The sequence below is a fragment of the Polyergus mexicanus genome, unplaced genomic scaffold (genome assembly GCF_030449975.1).
Source record: "Polyergus mexicanus isolate NDT 795.1 unplaced genomic scaffold, iyPolMexi1.0 SCAF_13, whole genome shotgun sequence".
Classification (NCBI taxonomy): Eukaryota; Metazoa; Arthropoda; class Insecta; order Hymenoptera; family Formicidae; genus Polyergus; species Polyergus mexicanus.
In genome coordinates this window covers 596,614-615,345 of record NW_027223333.1, presented here as the reverse complement: position 1 = coordinate 615,345, position 18,732 = coordinate 596,614, and the positions used below count along the sequence as shown (strand labels likewise).

At 43.5% G+C, this 18,732-nt stretch overlaps 1 protein-coding gene across 4 annotated transcripts in view; it reads left to right on the top strand.

Moving 5' to 3' along the window:
- Positions 1–18,732, top strand: part of LOC138939081 (dystroglycan 1) — a 61,561-nt gene that overhangs the window by 20,465 nt on the left and 22,364 nt on the right. For 2 of the 4 annotated variants that reach the window (XM_070306600.1, XM_070306603.1), the window contains exon 1: positions 5,045–5,454. The exons of 1 other annotated variant lie outside the window; for it this stretch is intronic. The gene's annotated coding sequence lies outside the window, so the exon portion shown is untranslated. Of the gene's footprint in view, positions 1–5,044; positions 5,455–13,224; positions 13,448–18,732 lie in introns of those variants that run through there. One more of the 4 variants, XM_070306602.1, reaches the window with a different exon arrangement.

The following is an 18,732-nucleotide window of genomic DNA, read 5'->3' as shown; positions in this document are numbered from 1 at the left end:
ATAGACTATGTATGATCTTACACAATGCCGAATGCGTCCCTATTACACCGGGTATACATACAGGGATGTTCTTAACCGCGAGTAATTTTCACGGACGGCGAAGCACGATTACTCCGCGTAAGGAGATATCTCTGGAAGCGCGCTTATGGTTATTACGCCACGGTCAGGAAAAAAAGAAAAGAACCGACGACGTTCACATTTCTCTTCATTCGACTACCTGAATATCATAGGGAAGGAAATGCAATTGCGGTTGTAGCGGGAATACGAGTTCTCCCTCTTTCTCTTTCTCAGCTTCAATACATTAGCTTATTTATCTGCGTTTCATTCAACCTTTCAAAATCCTTCCATTCAAGTTATCGACTCTGTCTTACCAGATACACCCTGTATGTCGCACACATCGTTTCTGAGTACGTCACGCACGAACGCTACGGTCCGCGTTCAAACAAGAGCGACATATGTCGCCCGAAGGCTAATGGGAGCATATTTAGCGAAGGACGGAGAGCCGGGCGGATTCCATGTAATTACGAGGTCAGATCTGTCAAGGTTGAGGACCACTGTGGGGTTGAATCATCTATGGAGATGTGAAGGGAGATTGACCGGCCGTGGCAAGTCAGAGCATCCCTCGTCAGAGCGTCTCTCATTTCTTGTTCTTTCTTTTCGATTAGCTGCGACTTTGACTCTCCCCTCTCTTTCCAGTGTTGTAATAAATATAATACATTCTTCGCCTTAAAGAAGGCGAATGCAGCTGCGAATTTAAATGGCAAGACTATGATGTTTCTTGTTCCTAACGCTCGTTTAACATCCAGATAATTTGTTTGTTTTTTTTCCATTTTTTTTTCTCATATGCATGTTTAGCTACATATCGATCGATGCCTTTTGCCGAATAATCTCATTCCGAATCTTAATTATGGTTCGAGTAAAAAAAGTCAACTCTTTTTGGCAACTGTACCTTTGATAGCGAAACGATTAAATTACATTTTATTTATTTTCGAATAGATTTAAAAAATGATAACACTTGAAACAGAATATTTTTCGGAAAGAAAAGAAATACACAGAGATCGAAAGACAAGAGAGTTTTCTTGACGCTGTTTTTATAAGATCAAATTTTTTTTTTTTTTTTTTTTTTTTTTTTTTTTTTAAGGCCTCTAGACGTATCAAAAAATTATATTGCATGTAATTCAAAATTATCGATTTTTTTTTTTAATATAAAATGATATTTTGATAATTTCCAAAAATTTTTAATTAATTTTAAAGGAGTAACGATATTCTCGAGAAAAAATCAATCGATCGTACATTATGTGTGTGTTTGTCGCTTGTTTCTCTAATTATACCGAAAGATGTAGAGCTTTTTTTTTTTTTATTAAAGATATACGATTAAATTTAATATTGGACGGATTATTGAAGCGAGAGGTATTCTTCTCCCACATCGAATTTCTGTTCTCTTCAGCTTGGTCGGCGGAATCAATATTCCGACGCAAAATGCACCGCTGCGAGAAATATCGAGTGTGCAAAATCGAGCGTAAGATTGCACGCGTGACTTTACGAGCCACTTTATTAAGGATATATCATCCTTCGTGGAGAAAATCGATAAAAGATCGGAGTTAACGGCCTCGACGGCGCCCTACGATCGACCACGATCGTCGTTTAATCTACCAATAATGAAGTTACTCGATAAAATGAATGGTATGCGATATAAATAATTAACGGGGGATGATTAGATAGCAACGATGGCTGATGCCTATTAAAACGATCTCTCTTCGTTCCAGATGAGATAGTTAGTTCCGGTAATTCTTCCTCAAATTAAAGTCAAACATTTTCTATATACTTTCGATTTCAATGTATAGTTTTGCCAAAAGCCCTCCTTTTAAATCTCCAAGTATGAAAAATTGTTCGTTGGATGCATACTTGCCGAATAGGGGAATTCAATTTTTATATAAATTAAGCCTATCGAAATCCTCGAGGATATATAAAGGCGAGGAAAAAAAATTGATGTCGAAAATAAGGTGCAAGATTTCGAACAGCAATCTAAGAGGAAACGAAGGATCATATGGATTGTCTCGGAGTTTTAAGTCATCGGTGTTCATGGCACGCGGATACCTACGGACTTTACGTTCGTTTCCCGCGTTAAGCGCCGCGAAAAACTTATCTCGGAACTTATCCAAAAAGTTGCGAGGCGAGCGACATTTTTTCGCCCGCCTGAAACCGCGAGACTTTATTCTCTTTATTCGCGGGCTTTACCGCGAATACGAATGTATCGCGCGCGCGATATGTGTGTATAGGTGTAAGTATGCGTATTATGTCCCGACTATATTTATTATACGGCTCTTTTCGTACAAAAGCGGAACTGTATGCGGTCGGAGCTAATATTTCCGCTTAACGCTTCTCATTGTGTAAAGTGCGTTAAACTAATCGCGCGCTTATCATCGCTCTCGCCTCTCGCAAACGTGACGCTCATCGAGAAACTCGTTTACGTCATTCACTCGCGCAGCATCGCTTCATGTCCGAGGGGGTGGTGAAAAACACGAACTCTTATATTTGGAACGTGCGCATCTTGTTTGTGGTACGCGTTACGCGATACCACAAACAAGAATATCGTAGAAGGTGATGTGGCCGTGAGATCAATGTCGAGAAATGACGCGAGGTCACATTTATTTGACAAACGGCCAGAATCTGCAATTTTGCGCGACACGTTGCCAAGATTCTATCCAGATTACACATTTACGCGTCTCGAAATTTATAATGTGACAAATTTTGGCCGTGTTTTCGAAATACCCCGCGCGCATTTATCCCCTCATCGCGCTTTGCGGCGATGCATCGGTAAATGTAAAACGCATGCACACGCGACAGCTAATTTAAACGTTAATTAAACGTTAATATCGTTTCACCGATGCATTTTCGATGCGTTTTATCAAACGAAGGGTCGCGGGAAATTTATAGTAATAATCTCGAGAACGTTGTCGCGAGCACGTTGCGATCGCTGGCGGGGAGGGGTTGAAGATCTTATTAGAAAAGTTCATAAAAAAACTGATCAAGAACTCTTTATAAAGTTCATTCCGAAAGCAGCATTTAACAGAAATGTTAAATTGTGGCATCGAGTTTATACAACGGCGTACGAAATTTACGGAAGAAAGGCGAGGTGACGCGAGAGGGGAGGGAGAGGGAGTTGAAGAGAAATGCTCCTCGGGGTGAGAAGTGTATCTTCCGGATTTATATAAAAATTCCGAGTTTCGCGTGGATACATTTATATATTTAAGATGGCGATGTAACTTTAATCTCACCGCGTCGCGTTTTCCCAGGACAAACTTTTCTTTCGCATAAACGCCACGTCGCGCGTTCATTCCCCGAGAGAGACGCGACATTTATTTTGTCGACGCGGAAATAAAAACGTCGCTCTCTCGTCAAAGAAATGGACGTCGCTGCGAGTTACGATAGGGTAATGTTATCCCCATGTTACGACGATAGATATTTACATTATCGCGTTAACGTTGAAAAGCCGCGACGTGCGTTTCTGATAAAATGGCGTGAAAACTTGTTCGAAGAAGGGATGATGGGGATCGTACGTCGTGGTCCCTTTCGCGACGTTACTTTGCGTAATTAATTTTCTTCGGCGTTGAAAAAGTAACGTTTAATTCCAGGAATGCGTTTCGCGCGCGGGTTCCCGAGTTGAAATTCTTTTCTCTCCCATCTTCGAGATCTCAGTTTTTAATCTAACGTCCATTTTAATACAGATCTTTTTCGAAACTATTTCTTATCTTTGCCGAAAGTTTCTCTTTCAAAAATCTTTGAGTGGGAAAATCGTTCGTTGATTGATTCGAGGTACAAACTGCACAAGCTCGATTCCTATATAAATTAAAAATCTCTCGTAATCCTCTAAAATCCATAAATGTGAGAAAATTGAGGTTGAAAATAGGGGGGCAAAATTTCAACTCGATAAGGTTTCTATTTAAATGGAGAATCGAGGGATTGGTCGCGTGAAAATTTACACTTATCGATGATTCGTTGGTTTGGACTCTGGTGAAATATTTAAAAAAATAATTTATATCCGCGCGACATGCATTCCCGCAAAATTCCCGCCGACCCGATACGCCGCGATGACAGTGGTTGTTGAACTCGTGGCCGGCGATAAATAGCGCGGCGCTCGCGACAGAACGCCGGAGAGATGTTATTAACGACAATCGATCTAATATTAATCTCGCCCACGTTCCCGGTGCGGTTCGGTGATAGTGATGGCAGGGTGGAGGGGAGCGGAGGAGAGCACACACGTCTGGTCGTGCGACCTCACAGGGGACAGTCACCGGCCGCGTGCCGATTGGCCCGTCATCGATGGCGCCAACGGAAAGTATCGTCCGTCTTTGTCAGTCGAGATACATGAACACACTTGGGCACGGTCAACGTGAAGTTTTCTCCTATACCACCGCGATCGAGACGAAGCGGTGGAGGAGCGGACTGAATTGTCAACAAGAGAGAGAGAGAGAGAGAGGGAGGAACGGCGATCATATCGATAGCGAGAGAAAGAGATGGATAGCAGGGATGGAAGGAGAGCGCTCGAACGGGAAAAGGATGCGGTGCATTGGCATTGGCGGCGAGACAGGTGGGAAAGAGCTCGCGGTTTGTCGTGCGTTGTAGAAGCGGGTGGATCGAAACAGAGAAAAGCCTACGACGGTAGTATCGATGGAGATAGAGCTATATCCGAGAGAGAGAGAGAGAGAGAGAGAGAGAGAGAAAGAGTGAGAATTCGTCGAAGAGAGATAGACCGACGGATCAGCGACAGCTGAGATCGAGTTAGTACGAGAGAGAAAAAGAGCCCTAGCTTTAAACAGCGAAAGATAAAAGGAGACGATGCTATCCGACTCAACCGGCGTGAGAGAGAGAGAGCGAGAGGGAGGGAACGTCGATGCGCAGCGTAACACGAATTGAACCGAGACAGCGCATTACGTGGCGCGGGAATGGGGATAATGGCAAGCTGGCTGGGGAAGGGAGAGGTGGTGGGAGAGCGAGCGGACGAGCAGGAAAGCCGCCGGGCGCCATACTGCCGTCTGCCGTCGTTCGTTCCGCACAGTACGCGCCCAGCGGCTCCGTCGCGGTGTCGCTGTCCGCCGCTCTCATCGTCGTTTCTCAGTCGCGTCGGTAGTGTGCGCATGTAATGCGTATACACATATTATTATATATATATATATAAATTTTTGTTACGTGCGCGCGCCGACGCGTCGTAACGCGCTCCGCAGCGTCGCCGTCTCGCCCGGCATTTTTTTCTCGCCGTCGCCTCTCCGTGCGAAGGATACGCGAGGATCGGGAGTGTGGAGAAGTCGCAAGCGGGATTTCTCTCCTTTTGTACGCGCGCGCGCGCGCGCGCGACGAGAGGACGCGCGACAGTCAACCATTGCCGACGTCGACGTCGTCGTCCTGCCCCTTCCCTCCGCCGCGAGAAACACCTGTGAAATACACCGATACGAGGTGAGTGCTATGATACATAAATCTGACGACGAACGATACGCCGGCTGAGCGTGCGGCGGAGAGGAGAGAGAGAGAGAGAGAGAGAGAAAGAGAGCGCGGAGCGGCGGACTTAACCGCGTTAAGGTTAGGTGACCGGCCGTGAGCTCGGATTGCGGAGCCAGATTCCGTGGAGACGTTTATCGCCGCGTGTTTTCTTTTTCACACTTTTGCGAGACGCGCCTCGCGTCGTGTCACGCGTCGTGTCGCGTCGCTCTTACTTTCGTTTCAGGCAACGCCGACGCGCTTCCATACGGGGGGGAGGGAGGATTCGAAACCCCAACGGGACCGAACTTGTTTTTCGTCGGGAAACAAAGACTTTTCCTCAACAGAAGTCTAGAGAGAAAAGATGGAAATCTTTCTTCCTTTAGAGAAACAAGCCAACATGTTTTATTGTCATCAATTCTCTGCCGAAAATGTATCCGCTTACGCGGCGATTTGTCGTTGTGTCACCTGAGAATGATACATTCATTTTTTTTTTTTTTTTTTTTACAAACATTAATCTGTCTCCAATTCGGAGCTCCAATCGCTCCGATAACTTTTATTAATCAATTTAATTATTCGTCTACGAATTTATATCCGTCTCTTTCGAAATTTCACAATCGTAACTACACGCGCGCGCGCGCGTTGCTTTCCGGCGAAAACAAATAGACGGATATGTAACCGTAGACTGCTTTTGACGGTAGGTACGCTTTTGGGGTGCAGATGTTGGTCGCGTTTCGCAGAGGCTAATTCCGTCGACGGTGAATCTCGCGCGATCGAACGCGTGGGGGATTTCGCGGAACGGAGGGAAGAAAGTGAGAGCGCGCTATATCGGTGGTTGGCGGAGAAGAAGGGAAAGGAAGTGAGGGGAGGGGGGGGGGAGAGTCGAGTCTCGAAGAGTAGTTTAGGTCGATCGGAGGCGAATCTCGGGCGTTAAGAGAAGGAGGGATTCTGATATAATGCGGAGCGGAGAGACCGGAGAGGAAACTTCTTGCACAAGCCGTGGGCTCGTCGCCACGGTTGTAGTAGAAGTTTATGCATAAGTTTAACCTTTTGCGACTCTTTCCTTTCCAGAAAATTAAAAGCGCGAGTGGCCGCTACAGTCAACGCTCTTTAACGAGCTTTATCTTGACCGAATTAATTTTCGTCTCCGTCGGCTGATTTAATCTGAACCTGCTGAAGCTAGAGAAAGAGAGAGAGAGGATCGCTCAATATAAATTTTAAAAGAAATAGGACAGAATTTCGAGAGGCGTTATGCATGTGCACGATGAATATGGAAGTGAGTAAATTTCCAATGACAATTGCTAGTTTCAGTAAACCGTCATTTTTATTAATAACTGCGTTTTTAATTATTAAAATCTCGTGTATTTCCATTGCGAAATTATGCATACGGAATGACTTTTCCACAGTTTCACGAATTAAACATTGTTAGCGAATATGTCGAGGAAGGAATTGTACTGTTTACTGCAAAGTTTCAAATTTGTAGCGGAGCCCGTAATTGATGTTTCACCGTAAAAGAAAATTTTTGAAATTTCTACTTTCTACGCGATTATAAAAATAAGCATCGGGGAGGCGTTACTTTTGAAATTCGGCGGGTACCATTTCACGTTTATGTCTCGTCGATGATGCATAACCGTAAACGGTTCCCCCAGCATCTCTAGGATAAGCAAGACACACACACATACACCCACACACACACACACACGGGTCGGTCGCTCGTTTTACATTACGATCGTTTCCCGCCCGCGGCATAAATTTCGAGTTTCGAACTGCATTATGCATGCCTCGCGCGATGCACGAGATATTACTACGAGTGGTGGTGGTGCCGCGGCTACGAAGACGAATCGCTTTTCCGCGGAAACGCATAAATTTTTAATCGCGATCGGAAAATTGTATCGTGCGTCCTGAGTGCATTCGCCGTGGAATTGGTAAACTGGACCAAGTTTATTCGCGTCTCTCTTTTTTTTTTCGCGACACATTTTCATGAAAGTTTTAAACGTGATCCGCGTGACACGTTTACCATACCGTATTGTCGAAGGAAATCATTTTTACCCGCGTAAGCATCCGCTTGGCTCCTTTTTCCAGTATTATTTCCGAGAATATTCGCGAAAGGCAAAAATATGACAACAAAGGAGACGATGGACCCATCCGATGCGCGATGCGCTTCTTTCGCTCCCGCTTTGCTCTCGGGCAAACGGTGAAATCGAACTCTTTGTCCGGCCGAAGAAAGAAGTCCGTCGAGGCTCACGGTTCGCCAGCTGTCAAACTCTTCTTCGTCCAATAGCGGCGGGGGCGCGTGATCCGCGTGACGTGACATGGAACCGACGCATTTCCGCGGTAATTCCATTATTCCTCCCATTTCCCGACGAGGAGACGATATCGTCCTGATGGAAAAAATTCGCGAACACTACTGTCGATCGGAATATTGAAATTGCGATCGCCAATCAAAATTCTGCCGCTGATGTAAACCGCTCGCGCGAGGACGTTTGGAGGATGGAAAAAATTTGCGGTCATTATTACGTAATATGCTGAAAGAGTAGACTGTAGAGTTACGTATAATTGGTGTAGAAGTATAAACCTTTACACGATTTATGCGTGTGTGCGTGCGATGGTCCGCGCGATCCGACGCAGCGTATCATCGCGTAACTTGATCGGCTCGAGCCCGCATGGGACGTCGACGACATCGTCGACGCGTAGCCTCTTTTTCACCGACAATCAATCATCCATCGGTCGATTTATTCTAATACCGAGCCCTGATACTCCTCCTCCTACGCTCTTCATTCACCACAGGACGCGATCTTTAATCTGCTCACTCTTCGCTCACTTGAATTCCGCGATAAGATAAGCATCTAAGTACGTATATTGTTTTAAACGCACTTTTTTATATTAAGCAATAAACGATCTGACTATCGCTCTGGGATAACGTTTCCCGATCAAATTTCCTCGAGAAAAATATCCCGAGGAATACTTAAAAGAGGAAAGTTAGCTACTCGACGAATTACGGATTAATCGGTATGTTTGTGCTCTCTTTCTCTCTCTCTCTCTCTTTCTTTTATTCTATCTCTCGTGCTCGCCTTGTTAATTTCGATTTAGTCGAGATGATTTTTCGCCTTCCAAGGAAACGCCCACCGGATAATATTCTTATCTCCCGCGCAATTAACATTAATGAAAAGCCATCGACATACAGCCAGCTCTCTCACGCTCGTTCATTAAGACTCATTAGAGGCATTACTCGCCTCACTCGATCCACCACGAGCTACGTGGCTAGGATCGACTTGTCTTCGCACATGCTCCTTCGCTCTGGTGCGTGCCGTAATATATCATGTCAGATTGAAGATTCGATCCATGAGAAGACTTCTCTAATCATGCTTGCGGTTAACACATGTTCCTAGTAACATATCAGATATAAAGGAATAATTCTTATTTCTATTTTTATTGAAAAAACAGATCATATAAAAGAATTTTATTTCATAATTATTTATTTAACTATATAATATATATATAATATAATATATTTAATTAGATATATAATTATATAAAAAGTTTAAAAAGCTTTTAAAAAGCGATCGCTTAATTTCTCGCGAGAAATTATGTGTCTGTTCTGAAAAGTTTCGTTGCGTCCATATTCTTTCCACGGCCTGGTTGCAACTTTCGACCAGCCCGGCCAGGCTAATGGCATTTCGGCGGCATTTATCGGCCTTACGGTGTGTTGTCCTCTTGTCTTGATAATATCGGTCGCACTAACGTTTTACGAAACAACTAGCGCATGGAAATTTATCGCCCGCGTAAAGAGATACCGTGTGATATTTTTGTTAGAGCCGTGTTTGAGCTACGCGCTACTACTACTACGGTATCTCGTAGCGAACGATGTATTTTTTCGACGAAAAGCATCCGTATAGTATTCTCTTTGGCGGTATTTTATCGAGAAATTTCCACGCCCGCCGATCTTTTACTCGGCGGATATTCGCGCGCCTCTTCTCTCCCCCTCCTACCGCGCGTAATCAAAATTATTGTTGTATTAATAGAGCGCGAATACTTCGCGTATACACAGGCGGCAAATGTATAATATTTTTATCGACAAATATTTCTCCGTACGGAACGAATCTCGGCGAATATTTTTCTCCGCGCCGCGATAAAATAACGCGTTCCGTATCGTTTCTCTCTCTCTCTCTCGCTCTCTTTCCGCTGTCCGGGAAAGCTTTCGCTATCGCTATAAAGAGGGTAAAGAGCGCGAGGGGAAGGATGGATATATTTTTTCGCACGGTGCCCGCATCCTGGACACGATTAATTAAGCCAGTTGGCGGTCGAGCGTGTCCCATTTGCGGACTTAAATGGAAAATAGAACGGATATTCGTCTCGCGCTGTGTCGCGGGTGTCGCGACAACTCGACGGAAAAAGGGATTTTCGACAAATGGAAGCTGCGCTTGGTGCGGATACGCCGAGCGAAAGTCATCGGAAATTAAAGGCACCGAAACTCAATCGCTTTTCGTTCCCTCGAATCACAATAGATCCGCCGCGGCTCTCACCGACTCTCGGTGTAAAATCGATCATTTCCAGCGCGATGTTAAAGACGTATAGGAAGAAGATACGAGTCTCCACATATTCCGACATGGTCAAATTTTAGCCAGGAAAACCTCCTTTTTCTTTGAAAAGTATCGATTATCCGTTTTTGCAACCGCGAATATTGATTAATTAACCATGAGAATATTCTTCCAAATAAGGTAGTGATAAATATAATACGCATGCTTTATATATACGTATAATCCATTTATTATATAAATTACATATTAAAATACGTATAATAATATGCAGATTAATTAATTAATTAATTCATTTATTTCAATGGATATTGATATTTAATTTCTGTGTTTGTATTATTATTATATTGCGCATTAATTGCTTTATTGAAATATTACTTTAAAAATCCAGTTTTCTTTTATTATCATTTATCGAACGCGTGTTGGCTTTTTGGTAAACACGTAGAATTTTTCGTTGTTTACGCTTGAAATTTTCCCGGTATGGTTGGTAAAAGCCCTGCTCACCGATGTACTCGAAGAGCAAACGATTCCCTTTATCTCGTTACGATAACGTATACTTATCGCGTTGAGAAGCATACGCAAGAGAGATACAGTCTGCGCGTAAAAGACGATGGGCTTACGCGATATTACGTGAGATAAAGGTTTGAATAGTCGCCCGAAGGCATATTAAAGCTGGCAAAATTAACTCGAGCGGTAGGTTTTGCGATATTTTTAGATAAGGAGAATAAAAAGTAGCATTGTGAAAAGATATAATTGAGCGAATAATTATGAAATACAGAGAAACACGGTAATTTGTTACGGTATATTTGTGTCATCTCGTGTCCAGTATCTCGAGATCGACAAGGGTTTCGAGGGAAGTCGCATTCACCCGTCCCTCGTTTCGACTTCCGCTCGCACAAAGGCAACCTTGTTTTTCTCGACGATGCGTCCGAAAGAGGATGCGCGCATCCCCCACTCGCGTTAAACGTTCGAACGAGGATTATTATTTTTCGTTCCTCCCAATAAGTCCCGTCAAGCTACATAGATCGCGGTTCTTCTCTCCTCGTTGATAGCCGGTGTCGAGAGAGACGTCTCGTTAAAATCGCGAGAGTTGACAACGGATAACATTTCACTCCGAAAGCTGCGCGAGCCTCGGATGCTTCGTACATTAAAATCGGAAAAGCCTGCCATGTGTTTGTGTATATATATATATATATATATATATATATATATATATATACACACACATACATGGTAACGAAGTTTTTTAAACGAGGCCGCAGCGGACGGCAGCTTGTTATCGGACATGATATACCATAGCTGAGAGGTATATAACAAGGACGGGTATTATGATGATTTAATGAGGCGAGATAGCTACTCCATATATATATATACTGGTTACTTTATAAATAACTTACGAATTATTTTTATATTGTGAAAATGTATTGCGTGCGCGAAAAAAAAAAGATATTTTGGTGTATCGTATGCTGGGGAAGAGAGGACACACAAATATTAGATTTCGCGGTGAGACTCTATATAAGCGTCATCTCATTTCCTCTCTTCGAAAATTCGTCACGTCGAACGTACTCTTCGCTCGTATTTGCTCGTTGCCTATACCTAAATCACACGAACGAGATACGCGATTGCACGTGCTATGCACTTTTTGGGGAAAGCTAAGATGCGTTTGCAAGAATCCATTGCGTGCGCGAAGCGATCGGATTTCGATGGATAAAATTCTGTAGCGGGTTCTATCTCTCGATCCGCCAAATCGTACTGGGATTATTACGAGTCCTCGTTGAAGCTTGTCTCCGGCAAACCGGGGAGGATCAGGGAGTTGGAGGAATTTCAATGAGCCAGCGATTTCGTGAATCGATCCTCGCTTCGTTTTATATTAACATGACACTCGTCCAACGAGAGATAATTTTCACCATTGTTCGAATCCTTTTTTAATCCCGTCGCTTCAACAAGTCCGCGCGAATTAATATACCATTCCGCTATTAATTCGTCGCGAATATTCGGCGAAAAAGCGAATGAACGGAGGAAACACGTATGGCGGGATATCAGAGTCAATTATCGCGATGCTTAAAAATCCATTTTTCTTGCTCCGCAATGGCGAGCCGCGGTGCGACAATAATTCTCGCGCTTAGATCGATAAATATTATATATATATATATATATATAAATATTGGCATCGCTTGTTAAGTCTACTCTCTATCGATCCGCGATGTTGTCACGGTTAATTGATTTCTATAATTAGGTATGCGTGTAGATGTAGCGTAGCAGGTTTCTTATCGCACTTGCGCGATCTCGGCACGTTTGTACGAAAGGTAAAAAAAAAAAAACGTATCTCGATATATTGTTAATTGCTGAATTTGTCGTGCGTTGCGTTTTATTTGCCAATATTTCCGGGATGGAAGAGGGGGGGGGGGCGTTTTATTATTAATGAATTTACGTATCAAACATTAAAATAAATCGATTGTTGAAAACTTTCGAAACGCGATTCACAATTGACATTTCCAATCAAATATTTTTGATAAAGCTATATACGGGAAGCGAGTTCGAATATATTGAATGGTATATCGATTCTCGTTGAAATCAAAAGAGAATGCAATATCGTGTGCATCGAAAGCAATGAATGAAGGGGCTTTTGCGATTCGCGAAGTTATGAATGAGCTTAAGAGCTGAGTGCATGCGAACACGTGTTAAAGCGGCACTTTTACAACATATGTACATACATATACGTATAATATGTAATTATATATAATATATATATATACACACACACACATATATATATATGTGAATATAATACATGGTAAACGTGACTCTGTTAACGTAATCCCAACTCGCTGTAGATTAATGAAGATCGCTCCATTGAAATATACTAGTCACATATTTACACGAATATAAACACGTACGAAATCTTATCGCGCGGAAGATAATAGGATAAATGCGTAATGGAATGTAAACTCACGATTAAATGACTCACTCGCGCGCTTCAAATGAACTATGTGTCTATTATGTGTTACGAGAGATGTAAAAAAAGGGAAAAAAATTCCAACGATATTTTTCGACATCCGCGTGACGTTTTACGGAAAAATAATTTTCGAGAAGGTTTGTATGGTTATAAATTAATTTTTCGAAGTCTCGAAAAAAGAAAAAAATGTAGATCCGACCTTTATAGATCCGACCTTTATAGAATACGTCAATATTTGCGTTCTGTCCCGACGAGACGTGGATGAAAGTGGTGGGTATCGACATTTCGACGAAGCCGACCTACACGTTAATGAAGAAATTCCTGAGGTGCTGTCGCTCAATCTCTTTGACAGTAACTGACAATGCGGCTGATATACATTCTGCTCGGCGATGAAAGTGGAAATTGCCTTCTCTCTATCATCATTTCCGGAGAAGTTATTTCGCCGCGTGTAGGTTGGCTGGCACATGACGAAAGGCGAAAGGTAAAAAGTAAATGTTACATTCGATACACTATCGGGAGTACTATTGCATTGGAATCGAAAGCTTCCAGCGGGATATTAATTTTATTTTACATTTCATTATATTTATTTCGTCGGGCATCAATAACCGTCTCGGTAAAAGGTATCTATTAAGTTTTTTTCTTCTCCGTACATTTATTCTCCATATAAACATTTTATGCGTTTTATGCTCCTCCGGCAACATTTTACGCCGATATTTCACCTACGCGCGTGCACAATCGCAAAGAAATGATTAATAGGGTGCGCGCATTGGCGTATTGTATCGGGCTGAAATTTTTCCGGCGCTTTTCACATCGATTGCGTATCGAAGCGCGAAACGCCACGGGAAACAAAGGTGGTTCCACGTTTCCGTGCCGCTCGATAGGGTCGTGCGTACGAGAATACGGGAAGCGTTAGCTCGATCGTTAGATTTGTTAGTGCGTAAACTTGCTTCTCTCTCGCTTCACCGCCAATCATTAAATATCGTCGGTTAGAACGATTCTCAGCCTGATGCCACCGTGCATTTATCGGATCTCTCTGACGTTGCGTCTCTCGATTGACGATCATCGATTTACACCGAGTTTAATCGATCGCGAAAGTCACACGATTTGTGAAATACGTCGAGAAATATTGCGCCACATTTTGCAAAATTATATTGACATTTGTAAGATCGAAGAAATGAACATAATATTTTATAAAATTCTTGTGGATGTTTGTTTGAAAATTGCATGTTCGCATGTTCCGAACGTCGTCGCGAATATGAATTTATTTTCAATATTTTGTGCCAGTCGATAAATAAGTACTACGCGTCGATTTTTTTGTTTTCAAATCCACGCTAGGGCAATGGCTTCTGTAACGTGATTCCTACATGGTCGCAATCTATAGCCTGCGACCGCCATCACGTTTCTCAATTTCACATTGGAAAAGGCAATAGAGAGAGAGAGAGAGAGAGAAACGACGAGTTAACTGGAAGACATATAGTCCCCGTGAAATGTGTGTGTTTCTTTCTTTTTTTCTCGTTTCTTCAATTTCTCACCATCGGAAAGTCTCTATAATAAATTTTACGTCGCCTCTTCCTTTCTACAGCGACACTTTCTTGGTTTTTCGCAAAATATTCGATATTAACAAAATGATACCTTATCCATCTATCTGTGTGAGCGGAGAATCTACTTTCTTAAAGGTAGGGACGTAGTTTATAAAAAAAGAAATAAATTTTTCCAACACAGTATCCAGTGAGTACATATATTTTTCGAATGGAAGTAGACTCGATAAAATATCGAGATGTTCGTCTTTTCTATAATTCAACGTACAATGATATTGTCGCGTCTCCCGTAACAATGATACCGTACGATCGGTGTCCGCGGCTCTCTTGAAAATTTCACCGGTTTTCTTCCTCCTCTCCTACCACCCCCTCAATTCCCCCTCGTGCGACCGCATCAAATATGGTATTGTTCCTGAAACACGTACGAGACGATCGTCCTACTTTTGCATCTCCCGTTCTCATCGCGCACATGCGTTCGACCGTTCTTACCTCTACGGTGCATTCTCTCAGTGGATCATTTACGCTACTCGGGATTTCGTAAATTTATATATGCGTGTGTGCGCGCGCGCACGCATATATTTACAGAAGCACCTGCGTCTCTCGGTTTTAACAAGCATATAATATATATGACTTTACGGGGCCTAAATGACACGGAGAATTCACTGATGCCGCGTCGTATTATTATGAGCGACAGCGGAGTTTTACCCGATATTCGCCGCCGCGGTCGACGCCGACGATGACACACCATCGTCGATAATGTATCGTCACGCATTTTGCGCCGTATATATATACGTACGTGAAACGGGGTCGCGCAACCGTTTGGCGAACGATCAGCGACAGGCGTCAATTCTCGGCGTAGCTCGACGATGTCGCGATGGCTTTCAACAGCGCGAGCCGCCCGCGCGAGCGGATTTATTTTCGGGGGTTGATGCAAACCGGCTGCGCCGCGTCACTCTTAACCGCAGCGTGACAGCGGTTGCATACACGAGGTCACCGCCTATACCGATAAAAACAACCGTCGCCGCCTATATATGTATACGAGCGCTCTTCAAGATGGAAGGTGAGGCGGGATGGAGGACGAGAGCAGAGAGGATGAGTCACGATACGATGGCGTATGCAACGGACGCATCGCGTCGAGAAAATTTTCCCCGTAGGCGATCGTGACGGAAATTATCAAAACGTTCTCGCCACGTGATTGCCTGAAGATGAATTATCGAATTATCGTAGAAGCTGGAATTAATTTGAAATAGGGATTATTGCGAATTAGGATTTTTAATTTGCCCATCGAAAGTGGAATTAGCGCACGAGGTGTGACAGTTTTATTCGATCATGTTATTATAAATACATATGCGAGCGTTTTAGAGCGTGCGTAACTGCATTCTAGATAGGACGGTTAATAACGGCGATTGTAAAGGAAAATTAGAGGCTGAAACGCGTTTGGCTTTATTGTATTATCATGCCGTTTCGGCGGCACACGCCACACGAGATATGTGTCTGCTCTATTAATAGGTGGACATGTACGGTCTATTACTCTCGATTAAGCCTATTGCCAGGCCAACGGCGTTAAGCGATAACGCATTCCGACGAGAATTGCGCACGCCGGTTCATTGCGTTTGCAAATATAATCCGCACTGCTTGCTTAGTGCGCGCATTTATATTTTCTCGTTCTCTTCTCTTTTTTAAATGTTACATTTACAATCATAGTTTGTCCAGCAGTTTCATAAATATGTTGTATATATATATATATATATATTTTTTTTTTTTTGGATATTATATAGTTTAATTCTAGAATTTTTTTGCAACACATTTTTATGATAGAGAGAAGAAAAGTATATAAATTGTCATAAAATATTTCGAATAGAGATGAGAATATTGATAAGGGGCGTCGTTGTCGATGGTATGTTTGATATCGGGCCGCGGCAGGTACGATAATAAATTGATCCTGAAGGATTACGCGCGATGCGTTTTTCAACCAAATGAGATTATACCGAGTCCCTGCGTACAAGAGGAGTGCGGCACGTGGAAGAAAAGGAATCACTGACGAACCCATAAAGGGTCGGCAAATTAGGAGGGACATGGAATGTCTCTCGGATAATCCTCGGAGATGGGCACGGTCCCTGCTGGTCGAGAAAACGGCCAGCCTTTTTAAACAAGTTCTGTTCCACGCAAATGATATCCCACACGACACACATAGATAAATATATCGAGAAGAATATTCAATATCATAGATAAATAGATTTGCTAGATTCGTGGAATTATTTATTCGAAATTCGGTATCGCCAACGTTAGCGTCTATTATCGTTATCGCAAAGGGGAGCGCAGTTTTTAACTGCACAAAAGTGTGCAAACGATTGGGCGATCTGCTTTTTTTTTTCCTTCCTCTCTTCCTGATGCATATATTGTACATAAGATCTTCTCCGAGGCGAGCTGTTCGTGAAAGCAGCGCATTTGCACGTAACACATGTCTCGGGGCCCGTCCCTCCGTCAGGCTTTTTTTTTTCTTTTTTTTTGTCGGCGACCTGCATTAAGAAGCCGTCCGCCGCCTCCGAGGAAATGGAGTTCGTATCTCGCGACTGTATACACATGGAGCCAGGTCCCGATCAAGCAAGGGACCCGAGATTCCGAGAAGAAACAGTGCGGCCGTTTGTTCCGGCGGAGTGCCGGCCGCTATCGAACGCTAATTATGGCCCACAGTAATTACGTTAATTGTACGACGCGCACCGGACTCGAGGATTCGAGAGGAGGATCCCGTCGGCGCGTATTCGCGGGATTTTAAGGCTCGGGGGACGCAAACGAGGAACGATGATGACGATAATGGCGGGGGTGTAATTCGGTGGCTAACCTGCGGGAATTAATAGCGCGAGGGGCCGAGTCGCCGACATTCGCGTCGTTGATAATTAGCGATCCGATTCTCGTGCATCATAGAACGCGCGTTGCCGCGATAAACACCGTTGGACGTGATGTTTATTGAGATTTTTTGCCGAGCGAAAACTATCCAGACGGCGGACGTCCCGTTGAGCAACATCCTGGATATAACGCGTAAGCTTAATAAATGGCACGGTAAATAAATGGCGCCGGAGGACGGCGCCGGTTCTGCTCGACGAGCCGGGACATTCAATAGCGACATTAATTTTGTCGCGGGCAGATCAATGGGCAGGGAAAGTCTCCTTTTTTTGAATGGACCTTTTGAATTTTTCAAGCGCCGCTTTTCATACGATTTTCTCATCGATGTATCGTATGTAGGTACTTTTTATCGAAACTGCTTTTACGGGGCTAATCAGTGCCTTTAATCTTCGTCCCGCGATAATGGACGGTCGTAACTTGTACAAATTATTTGACGCGCGCTCATTTCATGATAATTGTTGCGCGCTACTTTTGCGAATTATCGCACAGTTGATACGAACGCGAAATATATTTTCGACGTCGGGGCGACGGGTCAGACTTATCGCGTCGAGAAATGTCAGAAACGGAGGCGAAGAGATATAAAGATGAAAATTGCGACGAATATAAAATAAAGTCTAGCAACCGAACGCGATGCGAGCATGAAGGTAAGCGCGAATATGGCGAACGAAGATGCAGAAATGAAGAAATAAACCGGTAGGCGGGCGATCGCGCCACAATCAGACGCCGTTTTTCCCATAAACATATAACTCCGAGCCGGTAAACGACGTTAAACGTGAAGCGCGTAAAAGAACGATGGCCGCGGGACTCGCACAATGCTCCCATTCACTCAAGTTCGCGTCGACTGTTGTTATCGCACAATACGGCCCAACAACTTCCACGATCCATTAACCGGAGGTTAAAATCTCGAAGGCTGTCCCGACCACGGCGTTGCGTCGGTTAAACGCGAGAGAAACGAGCACAAAGAAAGAAATTTATCAGATTTTCAATATCCGAGAAAGATGTCACACGAGATTTGAATATATTTCTCGCGAGGAGAGGATCTCGCGTGACGATACTTCGTATTTATTCACGTCGAATCGAGCGAGTTCGCCGAGTGAAAGTCGTCGCAAGTGTGATTAATTGTGACGGATATTATAAAATTATAAACGAATGCTCGGACGCACGCGCACGCGCAATGTATCGCGCAATAAGAGCGCGTAAGAAAGTCGTGCATTATTGCATTATTGCCATTACGTAATACGACGTAAAAGTCACGCGATGGAGGGAGGAGGATCGCGCTATTAAATTAATCGTATATTAATCTCCACGGATTAATTACGAGACT